The following is a 6000-nucleotide window of genomic DNA, read 5'->3' as shown; positions in this document are numbered from 1 at the left end:
TGACAATAGAGTTTAAAAATTTGCGAATTTTTTATTTTGATGCAGTGGATATGATGATAATGATAGTTGGTTTATATATACGAATTATAATTTTAATACAAACTTATCTATTTAAACGATTCAAAAATTTGTAAGCAGAGTTTTAAATAAAATTTACATTTCATAAGGACTTTAAGTAAACGAACAAACATAATTTTACAATAATAATGTACAATACAATTCAAAGTAAGAGACATATGCTAGTAAAATATAATACTTAAACAAAAGCATATAAACATAACATTTTCACATAAATATACACACATACGCAACATAAATGTACACACATATGCAACCCGCATTCAACAACTTGTAAATTTTTGTACCGTTAACGTTTATTTGATATAATATTTATCTGATTTGTTTGTATATGTTTACACTTATAACCGCACATTTACAGTGCCATAGAAATCAGAAACTTACACATTTACATTTCATTACAACTTTAGAATGTTCATACTATAAAATTTCTTTTATATGTTACAACGTATTTACAGTTCCTCATGTGGAAATACTTGATGATGTAGTGGTTCAACTACAACGGAGAAATATTATAAGGCTGTCAGTACCATTGAAATATAACACATCATCGTATATAACTTGGCGCTTACTAAACTATGACACTGGTCGCGGTGGCATTAGGTAAGTAGAGATATAAACACAAATACATATGCATTAACTCAAACGCACTTAACAATTATTGAACGTACTGAATTCATATTACACTTTCATTGCTACACGTTTTGACAAATAAAGTCTAATCTAGTCAAGATGTGGGAGATAGAGAGAATAAACGACACAGCCTTAGTTACGCAGTGTAGTTTGATATGTAGCAAACCTGTCAAAACGGCAAATTAAGTTTAGAATTGAAAATGGCTTAATCCTCACGAAAAATTTTCAACACACTACCGCACTGATGCGAAAACTAACGTACGAGAAATAGTATTTACTAGTGAACAAAATGTATACTTCTAACGCTAAAAAACTCTTACTGCGATAATTTTAAATGAAATTAAGGTAATATGGCAAACTGAAAAGGACCTTTGCATACTTATGTAAGTAATAATAGAACTGTAGATTTTCTAGAATTTGACTTTTACACAACTGCATAGCATTAAGACAACTTCATATAACATCTATTGACGAAATTAGAAACCATTAGAACCTTGAACTGAACCTGCCAACTTAACTGAGGAGAATCAGTTTGGTATTCTCCTAATAAAATAGTTAAAATTCACACATTAGTTGGAACTGAATGAGTACTGATTTGGCTACTTCATGACGATTGTGTCTCGTTTATCTTGATGGGGCTGTCACGATTATCAATATTAAGTAGATTCTTTGAACACAAAGATATCTTCCATAATGAGTTGCTTAACGTTTTAATTAGCACTAAGGTACCATTATGGAACAAAGTAACTTTATTCTCATGCCAGATTATACTACCGAAATAATCTTGAAACTTATGGACTAAAGTCATATGGGTTTAGTAACCCAAGCATTATCCAAAAAATCTTAATCGAATTTCTTGAATTTAAGAAAACTATTAAGCAAGTATTTCATTTAATTAGATATGTAAAATTTTTAAATTTTCCCCAAATTTTCAATATTTAAATTTTATGAAGATACATATAAACACCCTAATACATTTATATGTGTTAATTTGTTTATTCCGTTAAATATAGTTTACTGAATATACACACACACACACACATTTTTTCTAAGTGTTGATGATAACTATTTTTGTGTTTAGATATGCATAACATATAATTTCATTATTTCACTTTATACCTTTTGCACTCCCACCTATGTAAACATCTTCACATGAAACCTGCCTTCATACACGCCCAACTTTTAGTTTTAAATCCTGTTAAAGAATTCCAAAACATTCCTTTTGGATTTTTCTTTTAAAAGTTTTGCATTGCAAAAATTTATTCTTGGGGTTTTTTGTCGTTCGTTCCTTTATTAATCCAAATGGTATGTTATCAATCCCTGTAGGGATAAAGTAAAGAAGCAGAGAATACATGAAGTTAAGGGATATAAGTAAGGATGTTATGACATGAAAAAGGTCAAATACAAGTTTTATAGAATAAAATTGAAGAGGATTTTTACTTTGACAATTATTGTTTGTCAAAAAATTTGTAGACATGTGTACGTATAAATTAAATTAAAAGCGTGTAAATTACTTACTTTTATTTAATTATTTTTAAAAAATTTATTGAGTTAACCCATTAAACTCAAATAAGTAGAAAAAGACCAATTTTAGAAAAATTCTAGGAGATCGGTATCAATCATCTGATTTCGAACTATTTAAAATTATATGTTTTTTGGCTATATATGCCTTAGTGGGGAACCCCATACAATTTTGGTACTACCCATTACTTCATAATTCAAATTAGTTGTATTAGATTCTCTTTTTCGTCAGGTTAACTTTCCGAAGCTCCCTTTCTTTTAGAGCATTGCCGATTAACCGCGATGTTTCCTCATATCGCCTAGCTGTCGAAAAATATGTTAACCTCTGTTGGCGCCATATTCAATCCAACCAATTTTACATACTTCTTTATAACACCTACAAGGTGGTGTTAGAATATCATGATTTTTAATGTAGATCGTCAGATTGGATTGTTCTTCAAGTGATGACTCTAAAGGAGTTCTGCTCTAATGTTTAGCTCGACTGGGAGTGCTGCCTCATATCATACATGCAATCGATTATAGGAAAGACCAGCAATGTTTCAATAGTTTTAGCCTTCATAGTACTAATGGTCCCATTAACAACCAAGTAATATGTATTATGTTACACTAGAAGCGTAAGTTAGAATTCATCTTTACGGACGTCATTTCGAGTAGTGTCTCCATTTCAATATTCACCGTCATTCCGTTTATAACACATCGAAATATTGGTCTAAGAACTATAAAAGTATATATATTCTGGGTCCTTATTAGATTTTAAGACCATTTAACCATGTCCGTCCGTCCGTCTGTTTGTCTGTCTGTCTGTCCGCAGTTAAAAACATAACATAATAGGGTCCAAATTGTAGAAGCTAGAGAGCTGCAATTTTGCCGAAATATTTCTAGATGATGTTAGTTTGGTACTGAAAATAGGCCATGTCGGTCCCCTCTATCCTGGCGCCAATTTAACGCTCATAACTGGATAAAAGAAGCATATCTAGCGGTAAAAAAGGTTTTAAAGCTAAATGTGTCAATCAAGTTTTATGAAAGTCCCACGCAACACAGACGGACATAGCTTAAGCGAATCAGGACATAGCTTAAGCCTTACTTAAAACAAATAGCAGTGTTACTTTCTCTTTGCGACTATTTCCTAACGGGTGAATTCTGTGATAAAATTCAAATTTGATAACAAACGAACTTCATAAGTAAGTGGCTTATTGTATTAAATCTGTACATTCATGTAAATGAATGTTCATGAATGTCTATACATACATATGTGTATATATCCTGCAGTTTGGTGTGCCTGTATCCAGTGTTTAAACTTTTGTAACTCTATCACAGAACACTATAAATACTCAACTGAATTTACAGTAGATTACTTCTTTTGGATTAAATGAACAACTATAGTCTATAGTACAATATAGAAAATTGCTTTAAAGCGTATATTCTATAGTTTACTTGGAGTCACTAAGGAGTCCATTGACTTCTTCTCTTAATTATAAAAACAGATACACTCGAACGTATCATGTAGTGCTCCCTCTAAAACTGCTGGTATAGATGTTTAATAGTTATACTATAGGTATGTGTTTATAATTTATGGTAAAAGTCATTCCATTTAGTCATAAGGTTAAATTTCATTTATTGTTAAAGTTTCTATATTGCTTTCAACGTTTGCATTTATGACATAGGTAATAGGTGACAAATAATTAAAGAAACATCTAAGAAATTCTTTAAGAAAGTAAGAAAATATTACTGGTTTTAAAGAGAAATTTCGAAACATTTACCTTGATCATTGAGCTTTTTTTTTTATAGTTATATAGAGGAAATTTGTTGCAAAATTTCAATAATTCCGATTGAACTGACAAAGTTACAGTAAAATGAAAACAAAAACTATTTTGAGAATTTTTAAGTTTAGATGTGGAATTGATTTTTTAAAACATTTTTGTCTTATATATTAAAAGGATTATAATAACTACACGTTAAAAAAAATAATAAAAAACAAGTAAGAAATTATAGTCGGCCGAGGCCGACTATATAATACTCTACACCTGTAACAAAAATAAAATGTGATTTAGTTTTCATAATAAAGCATTTAAGTTGAATTGTACCTTGCCTCAGATATACATACTTAAGCTATTTATTGTTGAATAAAATTGTGGACATTTAAGTCAAATTTTGAAGGAGGCTTTGTATAGAGGCTACAGTCAAATGAGACTCTATGATTATTAAAATTCATAAGGGTCATCAAGGCCGGTATAAAAGTTGGTTTTGCAGCTTTTTGTCGACATACAAGTATATTAAACATAATTATGAACTTAACAGCCCTATTCGTTGGGTTCAGTTGTATGAGGGCTAGGTGAAATAATGGATCGATGTTAACCATTTTCAATAAGCTTCGTCTCCGGGACCATAGAAGATCATATGCCAACATTCATTGAATTATCTTCAAAATTGCGACCTGTAGTTTTATTAAAGGTTTACATGCCCTATTCAGAGGTTCGGTTGTATGGGGAAGATCGGTCCATTTTCAATATGATTCGTCCCTGGGGCAATAGAAGATCAATTACCAAATTTCGTTGAATTATCTACCAAATTTCGACCTGTAGTTTGATTACAGGGTTTACATGGACGAGCGCGCAGACAGACAAACAGACGGACAGACAGAAGGACGGACAGACAGAAGGACGGACGGACAGACAGACAGACGGACGGACATAGCTAAATCTACTAATGATTCTAACCCGATTGGTATAATTTTTGGATCAATATTATTGTGTTTTACAAACATCAGCACAAACCCAATATACCCTCCCCACTAAAGTGGTGTAGGGTATAATTAAAACAATCTATGTATTTTATTTAAACTCAAATATTCATCAAATGGATTTTTTACATCCTTTAAATGAATTTTAAATTTATTTTATTTAGTTATACCTACATTTGTATATAAGTATTTGTGATACAGATGTACATATGTATCTACTTGTATTAAATATTCTATACATAAGATAACATTTTATAAAACAAATTATTATTAGGTAAAATATCCTTTGCAAATTGTGTATTTAACACAAACACAACAAAACAGAATAACATGGCATCTGTAAAACTTGTTTGTATGCATGTCTATATAGTTAAAGAGAATAAATGTAAATTTTATTTTATAATTATGAACACTTTAGTTTGTTGTTTTACTGTATTAGTTACAACAATTTTATATACACACAAACACTTACATAGGAAGTCAAATGCTAACATGTAAACTTTTGAAATTATTTGAAGTCTATACAGTGTTTCAATATGGCTATTACACCTGTCCGAGTAATATAAGGTATAGACTTTTAAAATTATTTAAATGACTACACTTTATGCTTAAAGGGCGGGTCCAATGGCTCCTGTTAACATTTAGGCCAATTTACATTATACTTTTAAGAAAATTTATGAACATTACTATAAATTGTCCACAAATTCCTTTTTTTATTCAACTTTGATGAAACTATTATTTAGAAAGACCTCTATGGAAACATTTTCCATTTCACACTTTTTATTTGTGTCAAATAAAATTTCTTTAATTATTTATTTACCCACAAAATAAATACTTTTATTATTATTTACAAATTTACTTTTAATCCACCTTAAATATGTAAATCTTTCTCTAAAATTGTCAATCATTCAAAAATATTTCAGTTTGATTTCTAAACCCTTTAAAAGTTCAATGTATTTTGTTCTCTTATTTTTTGTATTTTGCTGCTGATAACATAAATAAATTATGTAAAATATTTTCTAAAATAT

This window comes from Lucilia sericata, unplaced genomic scaffold (genome assembly GCF_015586225.1).
Source record: "Lucilia sericata isolate MDLA Ls3-8-SP2 unplaced genomic scaffold, ASM1558622v1 Contig000305F_arrow, whole genome shotgun sequence".
Taxonomy (NCBI): domain Eukaryota; kingdom Metazoa; phylum Arthropoda; class Insecta; order Diptera; family Calliphoridae; genus Lucilia; species Lucilia sericata.
This window is presented reverse-complemented; position numbering follows the sequence as displayed.